We start from the raw sequence: 20958 nt of genomic DNA on the forward strand, positions 1-20958 counted from the left end.
CAGTCAATTTGATCCTCAAAACTCTCTAGAAGGTGCTCTTAATATTTTTGTTTTACAGAGGAGGAAACTGAGGCATAGAGAAGTTAAGTGGTTTGTTTGCCCAGTAAATCTGCAAGACATCTACTATTAAAACTGTTCAAACATATATGTTAAAGTAACTGCCCTAGGCACAATGGAAAGACGCAAAATATCAATATACTTTCTTTGACCCTCTCTGTGACATATATTTTTACTTGCACATATTTCCTTCCCTGATTATCTTCCACCTAAAACAAAGCAGAGAAATTAATTCATCCACTTTCCTAAAGACAGGAAAGATAATGGGGAGGGGGAAAGAAGGAAAGAATTAGAGAACTCTAAAAATTATAGGTTGTTTAAATCTATAAGAATAGGAGGTACCTTTGATAACAATGACTTGGGAAAGAATTCTTAACTAAAGCAGGGATAGGAGGCTCTAAAAGATAAAATATTCTTTGACTCAACAATACCATTACTAAGCATATACTTCAAGAAGGTAAAGAAGTCAGACAGAAGTAAAAGTTCTGGAAACATGAAATATTTCTTAGAAGCAGTTTTGTAGCAGCAAAACAAACAAACAAACAAAAACCACCTAAAACTAAAAACAAAGTAGGTAGCCAATGTGTGGGGAATATCTAAAAAATTGATAACATGAATACAATGAATTATTATTATACCATAAGAATTGATCATAAGTAATTCAAAGAAACAAGGGAAAAAATAATCAAAACCAACATAAACAAAAAACATAAACAAAAAAGTTGCATTTCAGTAAGCTAAACACAACCAAATTCATGATCAAATTTGGTCCTGGAAAATATGAAAAAACACATTTTCCTCTGAAGACGGATGGAAAGACTATGGTTATAGCGGTATGAAGGGCTTCATATGCTAGCAGCCTAAAAAATCTTATCAGCTGACTTTATTGAAATGTTTTTCTTTGTTAAGGTAGGACCCAATGGAAGCATCATATTTTGCAAAATGTCTGTGGCATAAAATATAAAAAAAAAAGTTTTAAAAAGAAAAAAGTTTAAAAGTAAATATTAACTCTTAGAAACTGCCCTAGCATAGAAACATTCAGTTTTAAGTAAATAGCAATTTAATTACATTCAGAAGATTATGAAAAAAGCATTAGGTTTATAAATATTTTGATGAAGTTACTTGAAGTGATCCACACCTTACTAAGCAGTTTCAGAAACTGCTCTGGCTGAATTGATATGCTTTTCTGTCTGCCAAAAAGCCAACTGACTTAAAGCCCTTAAAACACTTACCCTCAGGAGCCAGGGGTAGTTGAAGGAGGTGTTAGTACAATAGCGGAAAAAACGTATTCATGAGAAAGTATAACTATAAAGTGATATGTGGGAAAAAATATTGGATTAGTAAATCATAATGTGATTTCACACACAGGGGCTACATAAGATTCCATGACTGAAAAGATAATATGCTCCTCATTTTTACCCAAAGAAAAAGAATGATTAAAAGCTCCTAAACATTGAATTCAAGGCTTGGAAAAAAGAATATTAGTGGGTCCAACTTAAAAACTAGCAAGGTACAGGTTAAATTATCCACTGTCTCTCCCTCTCTCAACCCTCACCGTTTTCTGAAACAGAACCCTGGACTCAAATTCACTGGCCACAGCTTCTTCTTCTTTTTTTTTTTAAACCCATAACTTCCTTCTTGGAATCAATACTGTGTATTGGTTCCAAGACAGAAGAGTGGTAAGGGATAGGCAATGGGAGTTAAGTGACTTGCCCAGGGTCACACAGCTAGGAAGTGTCTGAGGTCAAATTTGAACCCAGGACCTCCTGTCTCTAGGCCTGGCTCTCAGTCCACTGAGCTACCCAGATGCCCCCAAGATCTACTACTTCTACTTCTAACTACTACTTCTAACTACTACTACTACTACTACTACTACTACTACTACTACTACTACTACTACTACTACTACTACTACCACCACCACTACCACTACCACTACCAGCCCTCTGAGAACTCAGGCTTGTTTCCTGGAACAGAAAAAAAACTGCTCTGGACCTGGGTTCAAATCTTACCTATGACTACTATATATATGCTGTTGAGCATTTACTTCCTTGAACCTGGAATTCTTCATCTGTCAAGTGAAGGGTGAACCAGTTGGACTTTAAGGTTCCTTAAAGATCTAAATCTATGGTTCTATGAACCAATGCTCCACTTCTGCAATCAATCTTCCCCCTTTCCAGGTGTCCTGCAAAATGTCAAGAAGTAGGAAGATAATCTTACCCCACAAGCAGAGTTGCAGAAATATGTCTCTTGAACTTCATGACTCCAAACTGTCCTAATACCCTGACCCTGGGGCAAATTATTAATTTCTTCTGGGCCTATTTCCTCATCAACATATAATAGGCATGAACTAATGGGAATAAGCCCTTTCCCTTTCTGTCTCCCAGACAAGGCCTAGTTCTCAATGCCCCCAAGCAACAGATCAAACTCATAGCTCCCTTGAAGGAGCACTGTTCACCTAGTTGGTAACTTAGACATTACAGTCCCCACAATTGAGTCAAGACTTAGGGTTTGGATTTTTAAAAGAAACAGACAAAACAAAAGGAGCACCCACATATAGTGAAAGAAGGACACACCCATCGAGCTTCAACAGGGAATCAAGGAATCCTACAAGTCAGTGCTGGACTGAGACTCCAACAAAACAAGTTCGTCTTGATGAAAGTATGTGAAGGGATCTGGAGTCTCTTACAAGAATAAATGAATGTGAAAAGAAAAAGCATAGAAAGCATGCTCATCAAATTTGCAGATGGTAAAGCTAGGAGAAAGAAGGTTAACACTTCATAAGAGACAGGATCCAAAAATCTTAATAGGTTAAAACGCTGCAAATATAATGAGATGAAATTTAATAGGGACAAATGTAGTCTTAGGTATAAAAAAAATCAATGTCACGAAAGACAATATTGGGAAGATCTTGTCAGAAAGAAGTTGTTTTGAAAAAAGATCTGACGGTTTTAATGAACTATAAGCTCAGCAGTCTGATATGACAGCCAAAAAGGCTTATGCAATCTTGGAATACATTGAGAGGGATAGCTTCCACGAACTGGGAAATCATAGTTTCCACTGTTTTCTGCCCTCATCATGTAAAGTATTTGTGTCCAGTTCTGAGAGTCACACTCTAAGGAGGACATTGATAAAGTGTCTAAAGTAGGGCAACCAGGATGGTAAAGGGCCCTGAATCCATGCCTTATGAAGATCAGCTAAAAGGACTGAGAATGTCTAGCCTAGACAAGACTTATGAAGGACTTATTAACTACCTGAGGGGTTTTCATGTGGAAGAAGAATTAAGAGTCTGTTTCACCCAGGGGAGCAGAACCAGAAGCAATGAGTAGAAGCTGCAAAGAAAGGATTTTAAGTTTGATGTCAGGAAAAACTTCCTATTCAGGTTGTCCAAAAGAGGAATGGGTTGTCTTCAGAGACAGTGGATTCTACCTCCTTCAAGATTGTCAGGCAAAGGCTAGAAAACCACTTGTCAATTTATGTTCTAATGGGGAAGCCTTCTGTATATGGGTCAAAGCGATGTCTGCTGAGATTCCTTTCATTTCTTGATTTTGTGATTCTAAGATGCCCAGCCTTACTCAGGCCTGGAGAAAAGACAACAGGCTGTGTGAATTCCCAAAGGGAAATTAAGTTAGGCACAGCAGGACATGAAGTGAACCAAAGAACAATTAGATATCATGAATATGGACTTGTACAGGTTTTTGAGAAGATAGGGTCCACCACTGGGAATGGTTGTTTATAATGCTCTCCAGCAAAAGGGGCTCAAATATGAGCTCATTTAATGTTTTTGTCTGGATAAAGGAATTTATTTTTATGAAGTGATGTGCTGGAGCCAGTGCCAAACTGATTCTCAAATGTAAGCATTTCCACATCTGAAATCAGTTAATGTTCTGTGACTCAGGCCTTGACTGTTTTGGTTTTGTTTTTTTTAATAGCCTAGACTTTAAAAAGTAATGGAGAAAATGTCAACACTGTAGATTGAACTTAAAAGCATGTTTTGCATACATTTTTCCCCCTACCAGCCAGTTGTTCCAGTACATCACAATTTATACAGTGTCAAAATGGCCCGAGTGCTTACAGGGAAACTGAGATGTGTTGAGAGGCACTATCCAGATTCTGATGTTCCTAGAGTAGTACATGGGTGGAGACAAAATAAGCCATAGAAATGTTTTGAAAAATACCTTCCCTCCTTCTAACCCTGCCTAGGGTACATTATGTCAGAGATCAGGACCTGATACATAAGATACAGATAAAATTTGGGGGTTGAACTAGATGACTTGCCTTATAAACAGTAGGCACTGAATAAATAGTTGTTGAACTGATTTTCTATCAATTAGACTAAGTCACTCCCTAGAATTAAATTAAGTTATAGTGGAAAATAAGCAGCTCTTTCAGGACATAAAAGGTTATCTCTATAAAATCAATCTCTGGATCACAATGGCCAAGTAAAACTTATCACTGACCAGTTCCCACTTGTCACTGTCAAAATATTTTGTAGGGTTCTTCTCTATGCCAACTTATTATCACAGACACATTTCAGAGAATCAGCTGCATAGCACAAAACTTTTTAGCTTTTTTTTCCTTAATGTTTTTTACATCATGGTCACTTCCTCAATATATACCCTTTCCCAAAACAGAACTTTTTCTAATAATGATGATGATGATACCATTTAAATAGCTCCTACTATGTCTCCATGGCACTTTACAAATATTTCATTTGATTCTCTGAGGGAGCTGCTATTACGATTCCTATTTTACAGATAAGGCAAAGGTCAAGTGACTTGCTCAAGGTCACAAAGTTAAGAAGCATAAAGTCAAATTTGAACTCGTTTCCTGACTCCAGACCCCACACTCTACCCATTACCATCTACTTATCTATATGATCAGTAAAACAAAAATAGACACCACATGCAACATTTTGCACCTGTATAGTCTAGCACTTCTATATTAAGAGGAGGAAATGTTTTATCACTGCCCTTTAGGACCAAGACAGATCATTATATTTAACTGATGTTGTCATTGGGTGTCACTATTGTCCTGGCTCTATTAAATCACATAATGTGAGATGTCACACTCTGGACCACCCGGTAGATTATCCTGTAGATGCTCACAAAATTCCCTTCAATATCTAATATTTTTTGATTATCAGCATTGTCTTTAGGTAAGTGAAGCCTGTTACCACTTCTTCCAGAATGCACCTTATCATCTAACTTCTTATAAGAGAGTAATTAAACAATTTCATAGTCCAAGAATGGGCAAAAAAGGATAGCTCTCAACTAACATAATCAATCCAAGGGAAAATTTCCTTTTTTTTGTTCTTTGAAAAAAGGACACTTTGTATCTTTTCTATCACTAAGTTATAGAAAATGGCAAATGGAAAAGAGCGGTTGGATACCATAATCTATCAATTCAGTGAAAGCCATGGTCAAAACATTCACTCCTGATACCCTTACTAGGAACTCCCACAGCTATGTTTAGATATCAGATAGCACTTTGCACTTCTTTTTGCAAATTTATTATATTCTATTTTGTATCTTAACTATTTGTGTACTGTGTTTATCCCTTCTAGAGTATAAATTTCAAGAGGGCAAAGGAAGCATTTTACCTCCCCTCTAAGGTCCTAGCACAATGCTATGCAGACAAAAAAGATAGTCAATAAATGTTCATTTAATTGATTATTCAACTTTACCTCTAATTCTAGATGTTCGGTAAAACTAGAATTCCTATATGTAACAATGAAATGAAGATGGCCCCAAATGACCCTCCTCAAACTTCTCTTAGTACTTTGCCTGGGCCTTTTCTTTGCATTTCTGTCACTCTCTCATTACATCTCCTCATTAGAATGAAAGTTCCTTAGAAAGAGGGCTGTGTCAAGTTTAATTTTGAATCCCCATTACCACAGGGCATACCTTATACACAGCAGGTGCTTGAGCAATGTTTCTGGTTTAGAACCAGTTTTGATCTGTTAAACTTTCACATAATAAACATGGTTCCTAATTTCTGAATCATTTCTATATTAATTATTAAACTTGCTTGTAAAAGCAAGTACTACACTAAACACATGAAAGAATTTTTTTTTCTTTTGCTAAGCCATATACATACCACATACCCATTTTCCCAGACCATTCTTAAAATGGACAAAAATCTCATTTCTTTAAATCCAAGAAAATGTTCCTTGTTAATGTTATACCAGCATCCCTTGTATGCCTGAGGCCATTAGAAGCAAGAATGCTCATAAACCCATAAATGCTTCAAACTTCAACAGTAACCTCAAATTTGTCACACTAAAGTAAAAGATCATGTATTATAGCAGCAGAAAAGGAAAAGACCTGAGTTTTGGTCTCAGTTCTAGTTAATACACTATTTGACTTTTGACAAATCATTTATTCCTTCTTGAGGCCTCTTCAAACTTATGAGATTCTTTCTAGTTTTAACCCTGATTCAAAAAATGTTTTGAGAAAAGAAAACTAATTTATATTTTTAAATTAAAGGTATACTGGACAGGCATTTCTTAAATCTAGCAACTGCCTAACAGAAGAGTAGTTAGAATGGGTCAACTGACAACTGTGATGTCAATCTCTGGATGACTTTAAAGTTCATAATCTAGCAATTTATTCATACTGTAATAGGGGCACATTTCTTCTTACCACCACCTTTTATAAAGCGCTTATATGAAAATAAACTTTATACTAAGCCAATAACATGTTTGTTTCTTCTTAGGCAACATTTCATACATGGTTAAAGATAAAGATTTCTGGTGGGAAATGTCCATATTAAGGATCCTTACAGCTATAAATGTATGCTCCTATTACAGCAGAATAGCAAGTTGGCATTAACATGTGGCAGGCTGACTCTGGAGTGAGGAAGTTCAGTTTTTGCCTATGACTATGAACATGCCACTTAACTTCCCTGTACTCTGGACAACTCTTGCCAAGTTACAGACAAGCTACCCATTAGCATCAGTAGAGCAAGCTTCCACATAAGGAATTTTGAAACCACAGCTCTAGACCAAAGGGGAAAAAAAGTATCATCTAATCACCTATGCTTTTACCTCTTTTTGTATTTCTAGCACTTAGCACAGTGCCTGGCACCTAGCAGAAGCTTAATAAATGTACTAACTGTAAAGTCCTAAATAAAATAGGAGCTATTATTATTATCCACCTTTCAGGATACAGTTCTATTTCCTATGTAATTTCATCTATAGACTCTTTCATGCATTTATAGTAATCATATCGGACTTTGAATTGTTACTTTTCTATATGTATGAAGAAGAGGAATAAGTTGTGTCTGATGGTCAAAGGCCTTCAGTTCAAATATCATCTCCAGCACTCACTATTTATGTAACCATGAGGCAAGTTGCTTCTTTGAGGCTTGATTAAGTGACTTCTGCTATCCCTCCTAGCACTAAATCTATAATCCTATATGTCATCTCAAATATATTGAAATATATTGAAAGCTCCTAGAAGACAAGGGCCATATCTTACATTTCTTTTTTGCCTTCCTGTATATAGAAATGTACATGATAGATAAATCACTATTTAATGATTAGATAAATAAAATCCATGACTTTGAAGACATAGTTGACATTTATTTCATAGAATCATTATTTTCTTGCCTAACACACAAAACTGGATAACCAGAAGGCTCAGCATATACAGGTTATAGTAGTTCAATCTGTTAACTTAAGATAAAGTAGAAAACCCTTTGTGTTTCAAATCTGAGATTTCCTGCCAACAAATAATGTGCTGGACATAATTTAGTACTTGGTGATTAAAAGATCCTGCCTTGCCTTCAAAGTAATAGTTATGAAATACCATGTTTATATTATCCTTATCTTCCAATAGTTCTCCAAATATTCTTCCTTCTTTCCTCTTTCTGTTAAGTGAAGGACAAGTAAAAAAGAACTTCATTTTTAAGAACGAAATTCTGGGGAAGCTTGGTGACTAAAAGGATATAAAGCCAGGAGATCCTGGGTTCAAATCTGGCCTCAGTCACTTCCCTAACTGTGTGACAACAGGCAAATAACTAAACTCCCATTGCCTTGTTCTTACCACTCTTCTGTCTTGGAACCAGAGGAAGGATTAAAAAAAATAAAAAACATTCAATTTATCAACTTTTAAAAATAGCATTATGAGATTGCATTATGTTAAATAATAAATGTATATTTTAATTTTACATTTTATAATTATACCTTGGAGCAAAGGGTAAGAAGAAAATATGACAAAGGCAGGGTATACCTACTTGTAAAACTAAAAAGGGTTAGAGACCCTTATGTGACACAAAGAGACATAATTCATTATTCTACAATTGCAACTCATGTACATATAAGATACACTTCCCCATCTGGAATATGGCCATTAAAGACTTAAAGCTGTGCTGTTTTTACATTTCCAGGAATAAATCTTGATTTGTAGTTGGTCCCACAGCCAAATTAAACAATCAATTATTTATAGAGCATCTAGTATTCAAGGCTTGATGAGAAAAACTGAGATGAAAGACAATGCTCAAAGATCTTAAAATATGGTCAGGAAGGTTGCAGAATTCAAATGAAATTACGATGAAGGTCATATCTAGACAACTCCAGACAAGTGACAGAGGCTCTCTACTCCTGGTATAAAAACAATGGGCTCAATGTGTACTTAACATATACCAGGCACACCCTTGAAAATTTCTTTAGAGAATAAATCTTTAACAACAGTTTTGTTTGTTTTTGAGGGGGTTGTGGTGATCTTTTTCTCTTAAATTTAAAGAGTAGGAAAAAAATTATTGAGGATTCTAGTTGATCAAACACATAAACTTGTTTTGTGAACTTAGATATTCCAAAATTAACAAATGGCCCCAATGTAATCTACTGAATCAAGAAATTGTGCACCTGATGCATAAAGAATAAAAGGGAAGCACAACATTGAAGAAAATCCTGTGAGATTTCCCCTACCAATAGTATTACTCCCATTTTAGAGAGAGAAAGAGAGAAACTGAGGCCCAGAGAAGACTAATTAGTAAGGCCACTGTCTCACTGCCTGAAAATATCAAAGGGGAGATTCAAGCCCAGATTTTCCTGACTAATAAGCCCAGCAACAAAACTACCATGAATCTCATTGTCAATTGTGAGAATTTTATCAGCCACCTGCCCCCTCCCTCATATTACAATGACCTCTTCTGATCTAAAATAAATTGACTCTCTTCTTCATGGTTCAAACTTTTGAGACTTTTCAGCTAGATTCATCCTGTTAACTAATTCCTCCTCAAAACTGTGACCCTTAGCTTCCCCAATACTTTGCTTTCTTGGTTATGTTTATTTCTCTCAATTGTTCTCATTGGCTCTTCTGCTTACTAGTTATGAATTTTTAACACACTCAACCCAAGTATTCAGTATCTGTGTTTCTCTCACCAATTCCATAGTTTCAACATCTTTGTTAAGATAGCTTCTGCATGTCTCATAAACCCAAACTGTCAACATGACATCCCCACCTGAAAATTATACTTATCAACACCCTCTCCTGATTCCCAAACACCAATGATAACTTCCTCTAAGTCCCCCAGGTTCAAATGTTTCTGAATGTGTTTTTTTGTCTGTTCTCAAAAGATTCTCTGTGTTGGTCTTGAGCAATTTCTCATTCTAGTATTAACCTTATTTTTGTCTGTTCCCACACCATTCCATGCTTTAGCATGTATTATTTTCCCCTCACACCACTATCCTTGGAATATTCTTCCCATCTCTTTTGATAATACATGTTACCAAAATTTAGCTCAAAATTCACCTTCTAGGGATTCCTTATCATAAGATCATAGATTTAGGGATGGAAGAGATATTGGAGGTCACCTAGTCCAATTCCTTTTCACAGGAAAAGAAACTGAGGCCAATATAAATTGATCATTCAATACCCAGTAGGCAAAGCTAAGAGATTTGAATCTAGATCCTCTGGCTTCAAATGCAATGCTCTACTGTATCATAGTTCTTTCTCAATCACATTTTGTTTTTTACTTCAAGATTGCTTAGAACTTTTTATTCTATTTACACTATTAGTAAAATGCCCTCAGAATCAGTATAAGGCATCACCAAAAAAAGTGTTTTGTAAAGTAAAGCTACTTCTATGTTAATTGATAGCTCAGAATATAACAATACTGTACTGATCTGTTTATAACACAAGAGACTGAAGATTAATCATTCTATGAAACAAATTAATTTCTTTGGTTCCAGTACAAGTAACAGTAATGCTCTAAGCCACAAGCCATTTACTAAAGAACACAACACAAAAAAGTCAAGGAAAAAGGAAAGTATATTTGTGACAATAAGTTAAAATTCTTTTCATATGCCACTTCAATATAGGGAGAGGCATACAAGGCACAGCTAGGACTTTTTAGGGAATGTATTTTTCTAAGTTCCACTACAACTAAATAATTTAATAGATGTCAAAAAATTTTAATGAGATTTTATTTTTGTACTGCATGACCTGCATTTAAGCATTTGTGGCCCTAATCTTTTCATGTACACACACACATAAACTACACAACTACCTACACACATAATAAATCACCACTTAGGTTAAAAACAGAAGAGTTGTAGCCTCTTGCAATATTAATATTTTTGATGCAAGAAACCGTAAAACTTTTTAAAGTATGAGTTACTCAGAAGACTCCTCACTGATATTTCATTAAAAGGAGTGCTACTCTTTCCATACACTCTGGTGAAATTTTGTTCTGCTGTTTTCTGTACTGGCAAGGGGCGTAGGGAAGGGGTGGGGTGGGGTGGTGTATGGAGATTTTTTCAATTCAAGTCAAGCATATATCTATTAAGCCATATTTGGTGTAATATGCATTCAGTCCCTTAACAGATCTTAGCCTTAAAAGTGGCTGAGATCGATTAAGTTTGAAGCACACAACGGTCCTTCGATACCTGATCATTGATCCCTATCCAGATACCCATCTCTTATTTTACCCAAACCACCACCAGCTCTAACTACCTGCTCCAATTAGGATCAGCACCCTCCTGCCTCATATCCTTCCGTAACAGGTACACTTTCTTCCCACCAGCCCCACCCCCGGCAAACCAGCGCCTTCTCCTAAGTCCGGCCTACCGAGTACCTGCTAGCCTGCACCCTGCAGAGACCCCTCCAGCGCCCCTACTCCGCCCCCCACCCCGAATCTCTCCAGCCGTGCAGCGTTTCCATTCGCTCCGGCAGGAGACTTCCACCCCTCCCTCTTCGGTTCCCCCCAGCACCCCGCACTCTTCGCACCCCCCGGGGCACACACTCCCGGGGGACTCGGACCGTGTCAGGAAGCCCGAGCATCGTTCTTCCCCGAGCCGGGTATCTCAGAGCCTCCCTGCTGTCCATCCACCACCCTGCCCCGAGGCATGGTGTGCCCAGTCTCTTTCCCTACTCCCTACTACCCAGCGCGCGGCCGCGGGCGACCAGGCCCCTCCCCGGCCTCGCCCTTCCCTCCCTCGGGGTCTCTCGGAGGCAGCAGCAGCTCCGGGAGATGCTTCGCGGAACCCCGGACCGTGACGATAGGAGAGTGACGGAGGAGTCCGGGGACCAAGACCCCCGCCCGGCTGGCCTGGGGCCCGGGCCTCGCAGCCAGCCTGGCTTCTCGGCAGCCGGGCCCGGACGTATGGAAGGAGGAAGGCGGGCTCTTCTCCCACTCCCATAGCCGCCGCCCCCTGGTCCGACCGTTCCCGTCCTCTCACCGAAATCCGGGGGGACCAGGCCGCGATCACCCCCTCCCTAGACCAGCGATGCTTCCTTCTGCCACTACAGCTACCGCTGTCGCCGCTGTCGCCACCGCCGCCGCCACTGCCACCGTCGCTGCCGCCGCTACAGCCGTGCTCTCCTCACTCCCCTTCCCACCGCCCCCGACCGGCTGCTGAAGAGCGGACAGGCAAAAGCCCTCCCATTGGCTACGACTGAGCCTCGCGTCAGCCGGCACCGACCCGGACCGCAGAATGCTATTGGTCAGGAGGATGCCTCGTTCCCACAGATCGATCTGATTGGTTCTCCGTAGCCCCTAGCTCCAGGACCGCTCTTCCTCCTCCCTCCTTACTTCTCCCTCCCACCCCAACCCGTTTCCATCTGGTTTGTAGGGGGAGAGAGAGAGAAAGAGAGAGTGTGTGAGTGGAGGGGACCAGTCCAATGGCCCAATGGCCAATCGGGGCTCCACTTGCAGGGAAGAAGGGGGCTTATCCCTCTGGGGTCCGGACCTGCGGGGAACCTGCCTAGCCAATCGACTTGTGCCCCACGGCCTGGGCCCTCCAACCGGGTCCCGCCCTGGGCCGGGCTACTGGCCAGGGCCCCACCCGGCTCGCTGGCCCCCGCCACCCTGCGGCCTTACTGAGAGCCTAGCTGCGGCGAAAGGCAAGAATGCCCCCGGGGCAGTACCCTAGGCCCTCCTTGGACAGGGACTCTGGGGGAATGTAGCGCGGGGCACCATTGTGTGCACGGTGCCATGGCAATGCCTACGTGGGGCCCCCGGCATCGTTGTGAACTGCTATAGGGAAGAATTGCTGTGGCCAGCTTGGAGCCAGAGTGTGACAGGTCCGAGGTGGGGAATCCCCCAGGCCCCGCCAATCCCCCCACCCTCCACCCCCCACCCCATCCCCGGCACTTCGTGAGCTGCCACTTCCTCGCCTGCAGGCTTCTGTGTGCACTGGCAATTCAATTGAGCATACCTTGAAATGCCAACCATGCGCAAGGTCCGCGGGGAGAGAGAAAAGGACAAAGTGTGTGAGTGTGTGTGTCTGTGTGTCTGTGTGTGTATGAGTGACCAAACAAGGACAATGTGTGTGTGTGTGTGTGTGTGTGTGTGTGTCTCCAAACAAACCCTGTCTCCAAGACGCTTATATTCCATAGCCACAATTAGGAGGCTCTGGAGAGGAAGCCAGCCAGGTGGTTTCCAGAGTAAGCTTAGCAACAAACTTTAGATATGTACAGCAAATGTAATGGATAGAGAGAGCCAAGATTTTTGCTGCTGCCTGGAAGAAGGTCAATGAAGCCTCAAGCAAATAAGCTCCTGGAGCATTTTTTCCACTCCCACTCCTCTATTTTACCAATCTTAGAAACATTGGTTAACCTCTGTCCAAGGGAGGAGTTCTATTCTCAGTGCTTAGTGCAATACCTGGCATTTACAGAACTAAGCTTATTGTCTGTTTTAGCTATTATTATTTGTTAATGTTGATAATGTTTGTAAAGCACTTATCATAGTGTCTGGCAAATAGATGCTATATAAATGCTAGCTCTTTATTACTGTTATGTAGAATGCTCTCTTAAAGACACTATTTAAAATGAAGTGTAATTTTACAAATAATACTAAACATTTATATAGCACTTTAAAGTTTGCAAAACACTTTACATATATTAATTCTTTTGATTCTTATAACAATCTTGTGTGATAGCTGCTAATATTTATGTTAACAGATGAAAATCCTGAAGCCTTTAAGTTCCTACTATTGTGTTAAGCACTGTGCTAAGCTGCCAGGGATACACAAAAGAAAAAGAAAAGCCTTCAAGGAGCATATATCTAATGGGGAAAAACAACACAAAAAAAGGAAGCAGAAGGTGGGGAGCAGGCAAGAAAAGGCACCCAGTACAGGGGCCATAATGATGGAGGAGTCAAATCTAAGCATCACATCTGGTGGAAAATGAAAAGTTAGCTGGTCTCCTGAGTCCAGTGACCTACCCAGGGCAACACAGCTTGTCCAAGGGAGGATTCAAGCTCAAACCTTATGATTCTAAGTCCTGTTCTCTATCCAACATCATTTTCAGTCATATGCCATATCCCGTTTTGCAGTCCCTTAAGTAGACTTGTGTGGATGTAATTCCAAGTGATTCTTAACACAGTATAGAAAGGGCTTTATGAAAATATTTTTTTAAAATTGTGACAACTTCAAGTTGTACACCATTTGTGGTTTATTTGCAATGTTATACATTCTACAGACAAACAAAAAAAAAGTTTGCTTTTAAATGTTTAAGGAAAATAGGTAACACCTTATCAATTAGGAACAAAGAAATGTCGTATTAGTAAAAGTATGGAAAACCTAAATCACCAGTCCAGTTCTTTCTGGTTATTTTCTGGTTTATATGTATTCTCAGTATCCAATATTTATTTCTATAGCACATATTAGATGATGCTCATCTCTAAAAAGGATAAGAAAACATCTACTTGAGAGGTAGTTCAGGGATATGTGAACTAATTTTCCTTAGGCCTCCTGAGACCTTAAAGAATGTTCTTGGAGTGTAGATATTGAATTAAATATCTGACTCCCCCAAAGACTCTTTGTCATCAGAACACTGAAACTTCTTTTCTCATTCATAATGTGTTGATGAAGGTATGGCATTTGTTGCCTGTCAGGTGTAATGAAGAGGAGGAAAAGTTTATAAATATTTCTTTAAATGCAAGATATTGCATATGTGGTAAATATATGAAATAAAAGGAAAGACCTGCTATTACCAAATAGAATCATAGGAACTGGGCTTTTTGTTTTTTTACTTATTTTTAAATTTTGTCCTTATTTTATTCCAGTAACAAATTTACATATACATTTTTCCAAGGTTACATGATTCATGTTGTCTCCCCTCTCTCAGAACTGACAAGTAATTCCACTGGAATATACATGTATTATCACTCAAAACTCATTTCCATAATATTCATTTTTGTAAGAGAATAATCTTTTAAGACCAAAACCCAGAATCATATACCCAAATAAGCAAATAATAAATCATGTTTTCTTCTGCATTTCTACTCCCACAGTTCTTTCTCTAGAGGTTGGTAACATCCCTCAGAATTGTCCTGGATCATTGTATTGCTTTTAGTAGCAAAGTCTATCACATTTGGTCAACCCACAATATTTCAGTTAGTGAGTATAGTATTCTCCTGGTTCTGCTTATTTCTCTCTGCATCAATTCATGTAGGTCTTTCTATGAATTGGGATTTTTCAAAGTCATTCCCCTTAACATCTAGAAGCCAGTTATTTCAGGTGCACCTATATTTATATGCTGAACACAACTTGACTCAAAAAGGCTCAAGATTAATTGCTCATCTTCATACAGTATTCCTACTTTTCAAGTTATAAGCTGTAAACTATGATTTTCCCATTGGATGTCTTTTAACTGACATTCTTTGACAGTGTATTTTGTTTCCAACACCAAAACTGAAGTCTTGGAAGTAGCCAGCTCCCAGTTGCACATACAAATTACCTGTTCTGGGAATCCAAGGTACTAAGCTACCTCTCAATAAAAGGTTGCCAGTCTACATATTGGTATGATTCCTTAAAGAAATAAATTAAGGAATTGCTCTTTGGCTAGGGGGTGTGTAAGAGGGGGAGGGAAAGAACATGAATCATATAACTATGGGAAAATGTTCTAAATAAATTAAATAAATGATTTAAAGAAAGAAATAAACTGAGAAGCACATTTTTTGCAGGTCCAAATCTTTGGTTCTTTAGATCAGAGAACAGTATACAGGTTGGAATTGTAAGCTACAATGTCATTAAAAATGTTTAGATCTTAGAAAAATTAGAGTTAGTAGACATGTGGAGAAATATAAATAGGGACAAAAAGGAATATACCTTCTTTTCTGCAACACATGGTACATTTACAAAAATTAACCATGTATTAGGGCATAAAATCATGGCAAACAAGTGCAAAAGAACAGAAATAATAAATGCAACTTTCTCAGATCACAATGCAAGGAAAATAATAATTAGTAAGGGAACATGGAGAGGTAAATCGAAAATTAATTGGAAATTAAACAATACGATTCTCCAAAACCAGTTAGTTAAAGAACAAATCATAGAAACAATTAATAACTTCATTGAAGAAAATGACAATGATGAGACATCCTTTCAAAACCTATGGGATGCAGCCAAAGCAGTACTCAGGGGGAAATTTATATCCTTGAGTTCATATATTAACAAATTAAGAAGGGCAGAGGTCAATGAATTGGGCATGCAAATTAAAAAATTAGAAAGTGAACAAATTAAAAATCCTCAGATGAAGACTAAATTAGAGATCCTAAAACTCAAAGGAGAAATTAATAAAATTGAAAGTCAAAGAACTATTAATTTAATAAATAAGACCAGAAGCTGGTACTTTGAAAAAACAAATAAAATAGGCGAAGTACTAGTCAGTCTAATTAAAAAAAGGAAAGAAATAAACCAAATTGACAGTATCCAAGATGAAAAAGGAGACCTCACCTCTAATGAAGAGGAAATTAAGGCAATCATTAAAAACTACTATGCCCAATTATATGGCAACAAATATGGCAATCTAAGTGATATGGATGAATACTTACAAAAATATAAATTGCCTAGACTAAAAGAGGAAGAAATAAATTACCTTAACAACCCCATTTCAGAAAAAGAAATTGAACAAGCCATCAAAGAACTCCCTAAGAAAAAATCCCCAGGTCCAGATGGATTCACAAATGAATTCTATCAAACATTCAAAGAACAACTAATCCCAATATTAAACAAACTATTTGACAGAATTGGCCAAGAAGGAGTTATACCAAATTCATTCTATGACACAAACATGGTACTGATCCCAAAGCCAGGCAGGTCAAAAACAGAGAAAGAAAACTATAGATCAATCTCCCTAATGAATATAGAACCAAAAATCCTAAATAGGATACTAGCAAAAAGATTCCAGCAAGTCATCATAAGGGTCATCCACTATGACCAGGCAGGATTCATACCAGGAATGTAAGGATGGTTCAATATTAGGAAAACCATCCACATAATTGACCATATTAACAAGCAAACTGACAAAAATCACATGATTATCTCAATAGATGCAGAAAAAGCCTTTGATAAAATACAACACCCATTCCTATTGAAAACACTAGAAAGTATAGGAATAGAAGGGCATTTCCTAAAAATAATAAACAGTATATATCTAAAACCATCAGCAAACATCATCTGCAATGGGGATAAACTAGAAGCCTTTCCAATAAGATCAGGAGTAAAACAAGGATGCCCATTATCACCTCTATTATTTAACATTGTACTAGAAACACTAGCAGTATCAATCAGAGAAGAAAAAGAAATTGAAGGTATTAAAATTGGCAAAGAGGAGACCAAGCTATAACTCTTTGCAGATGATATGATGGTTTACTTAAGGAATCCTAGAGAATCAACCAAAAAGTTACTCAAAATAATCAACAACTTTAGCAAAGTTGCAGGATACAAAATAAACCCGCATAAGTCATCTGCATTTCTATATATCTCTAACCCATTTCAGCAGCAAGAATTAGAGAGCAAAATACCATTCAAAATCACCCTAGACAATATAAAATACTTAGGAATCTATCTGCCGAGACAAACACAGGAACTATATGAACACAACTACAAAACACTCTCCACACAGCTAAAACTAGATCTAAACAATTGGAAAAACATTGATTGCTCATGGGTGGGACGAGCTAACATAATGAAAATGACAATCCTACCCAAATTAATTTATTTATTTAGTGCCATACCCATTGAACTACCAAAAAACTTCTTTACTGAATTAGAAAAAACCATAACTAAGTTCATTTGGAAGAACAAAGGATCAAGGATATCCAGGGAAATCATGAAAAAAAATGCAAAGGAAGGAGGACTTGCAGTCCCAGATCTCAAACTCTACTATAAAGCAGTGGTTATCAAAACAATTTGGTACTGGCTAAGAGACAGAAAGGAGGATCAGTGGAATAGACTTGGCGTAAATGATCTCAGCAAGACAGTTTATGACAAACCCAAAGATCCCAGCTTTTGGGCAAAAATCCATTATTTGATAAAAACTGCTGGGAAAATTGGAAGACAGTGTGGGAGAGATTAGGTTTGGATCAATACCTCACACCCTATACCAAGATAAATTCAGAATGGGTGAATGACTTGAACATAAAGAAGGAAACTATAAGTAAATTAGGTGAACACAGAATAGTATACCTGTTAGACCTTTGGGAAGGGAAAGATTTTAAAACCAAGCAAGACTTAGAAAGAGTCACAAAATGTAAAATAAATAATTTTGACTACATCAAATTAAAAAGTTTTTGTACAAACAAAACCAATGTAACTAAAATCAGAAGGGTAGCAACAAATTGGGAAACATTCTTCATAAAAACCTCTGACAAAGGTTTAATTTCTCAAATTTACAAAGAGCTAAATCAATTGTACAAAAAATCAAGCCATTCTCCAATTGATAAATGGGCAAGGGACATGAACAGGCAGTTCTCAGCCAAAGAAATCAAAACTATTAATAAGCACATGAAAAAGTGTTCTACATCTCTTATAATCAGAGAGATGCAAATCAAAACAACTCTGAGGTATCACCTCACACCTAGCAAATTGGCTAACATGACAGCTATGCAAAGTAATGAATGCTGGAGGGGATGTGGCAAAGTGGGGACATTAATTCATTGCTGGTGGAGTTGTGAATTGATCCAACCATTCTGGAGGGCAATTTGGAACTATGTCCAAAGGGCGATAAAAGACTGTCTGCCCTTTGATCCAGCCATAGCACTGCTGGGTTTGTACCCCAAAGAGATAATGGACAAAAAGACTTGTACAAAAATATTCATAGCTGCGCTTTTTGTGGTGGCCAAAAATTGGAAAATGAGGGGATGCCCTTCAATTGGGGAATGGCTGAACAAATTGTGGTATATGTTGGTGATGGAATACTATTGTGCTAAAAGGAATAATAAAGTGGAGGAATTCCATGGAGACTGGAACAACCTCCAGGAAGTGATGCAGAGCGAAAGGAGCAGAACCAGGAAAACATTATACACAGAGACTGATACATTGTGGTACAATCGAAGGTGATGGACTTCTCCATTAGTATCAATGCAATTTCCCTGAACAATCTGCAGGGATCTAAAAAAAAATACTACCCACAAGCAGAGGATAAACTGTGGAAGTAAAAACACCGCTGAAAAGCAACTGCTTGACTACAGGGTTGGAGGAGATAAGACTGAGGAGAGACTCTAAATGAACACTATAATGCAAACTCCAACAACAGGGAAATGGGTTCGAGTCAAGAACACATGTGATAACCAGTGGAATCATGCGTAGGCTATGGGAGAGGGAAAGGCGGGGGGGGGGGGGGGGGGAGGGGAGGGGAGGAAAAGAAAACGATCTTTGTTTCCAGTGAATAATGTATGAAAACGACCAAATAAAATAATATTTAAAAAAAAGAGAAAAAAAAAGAATATTCATAGCAGCACTCTTTGTGGTGGCCAAAAATTGGAAAACGAGGGGATGCCCATCAATTGGGGAATGGCTGAACAAATTGTGGTATATGTTGGTGATGGAATACTATTGTGCTCAAAGGAATAATAAAGTGGAGGAATTCCATGGAGACTGGAACAACCTCCAGGAAGTGATGCAGAGCGAAAGGAGCAGAACCAGGAAAACATTGTACACAGAGATGGATACACTGGTGGTACAATCGAAGGTAATGGACTTCTCCATTAGGGTCAATGTAATGTTCCTGAACAATCTGCAGGGATCTAAAAAATACTATCCACAAGCAGAGGATAAACTATGGGAGTAAAAACACCGATGAAAAGCAACTGCTTGACTACAGGGGGGGAAGGGGATACGACTGAGGAGAGACTCTAAATGCACACTCTAATGCAAATACCAACAACAGGGAAATGGGTTTGAATCAAGAACACATGTGATACCCAGTGGAATTGTCAGTTGGCTGTGGGAGAGGTGGTGGGAGGGGGGGAGGGAAGAAAAGAAAATGATCTTTGTTTCCAATGAATAATGTTTGGAAATGACCAAATAAAAAAAATGTTTAGAGATCTTGTTAAAAAACAATCTGTAGTTGACCTAGTTTAGTAAAATCATGGACTCCTTAGAAAGGTATTAGAGTAGATTATTAGAGGAGAATAGAATTAGAAAATCATGAAATCAGAATTTTAAAACTGGATTGAACCATAAGAATCCCTGTAGTTCCCCTATCATATATGGGAACAATGAAGTCATACATTATTGTCTTGCTGACAGGCCTAATGACTGGGATGTGGCTCTGAAAGAAATAATATTTTATTTAAATGGTCTAGAATGAGGGAAAGGGCCTGAGTAGCCTTGTGTGTTAAGAAGATATATGGGAGCAGTGAGATAATACAGTGGACAGAGGGTCAGTCCTGGATTTGGGAGGGTTCAAATCTGGCTTTAGACATTTTCCCAGCTGTATGTTCCTAGGCAAGTAATTTAACTCCAATTGCCTAGCCTTTATCTCTTCTGCCTTAGAACCAATCCTTAGTACTGATTCTAAGACAGAAAAAAAAAGGCATATAAAGAAATCAGTCCAGGAAAGGGGATGGTAGAGATAATTGGGAGAATAGGAAGAAACATTCAACAAATATTAATATTAAATAACTCTATTATGTGCAAACTAAGTATTGTGTGTTTTATTAAGGGCAAAAATAAAGAATTAAAAAATAATGCTTGTTCTCAGGGAGCTTCTATTCTACCAGGTAATAGAACATATATGCCTGGGGTTTTTCATAGATTCCTAGAGGAGGTAAGAAATGATTTAAAGGGGTCTATGAATTTGAATTAGAGAAAAATAGCATCTTCATTTTCATTAACCTCTAACTGAAATTTTGTATTTCCTTTGATTCTTTAGATACATGATTCTGAAGGGATCCATAGACTTCACTAAACAGGGCCCAGGAAACACAACACACTGTTACAAGGGAATCACTTTAAAAGACTGATATATATTAATTTAAGGTCGCCAAGGAATCAGCTATGTAATTCCTAAATGAAAAACTCAAGTCAGCCGTCAGCTTTTTTTGGAGTTTAATTACAATAGGAGTAAGAAAGGAATTAGAGATATAGAGAGAGAGAGAAAGGGGAGAGAAGGGAATAGGGCTTAAATACCCCTTCTGTTTAGGCTGGGCCAAAAGGCCCAAGCC

General features: G+C 38.2%; 1 protein-coding gene across 2 annotated transcripts in view; it reads right to left on the minus strand.

Annotated features, from left to right (window-relative positions):
- FAR1 (fatty acyl-CoA reductase 1) overlaps window positions 1-14497 on the minus strand; it is a 107285-nt gene extending 92788 nt beyond the window's left edge. For both annotated transcript variants that reach the window (XM_007497136.3, XM_001367749.5), the window contains exon 1: window positions 11744-14497. The gene's annotated coding sequence lies outside the window, so the exon portion shown is untranslated. The remainder of the gene's footprint in view (window positions 1-11743) is intronic.
- Between the last annotated feature and the right edge of the window lie 6461 nt (window positions 14498-20958).

Source organism: Monodelphis domestica, chromosome 6 (genome assembly GCF_027887165.1).
Source record: "Monodelphis domestica isolate mMonDom1 chromosome 6, mMonDom1.pri, whole genome shotgun sequence".
Taxonomy (NCBI): domain Eukaryota; kingdom Metazoa; phylum Chordata; class Mammalia; order Didelphimorphia; family Didelphidae; genus Monodelphis; species Monodelphis domestica.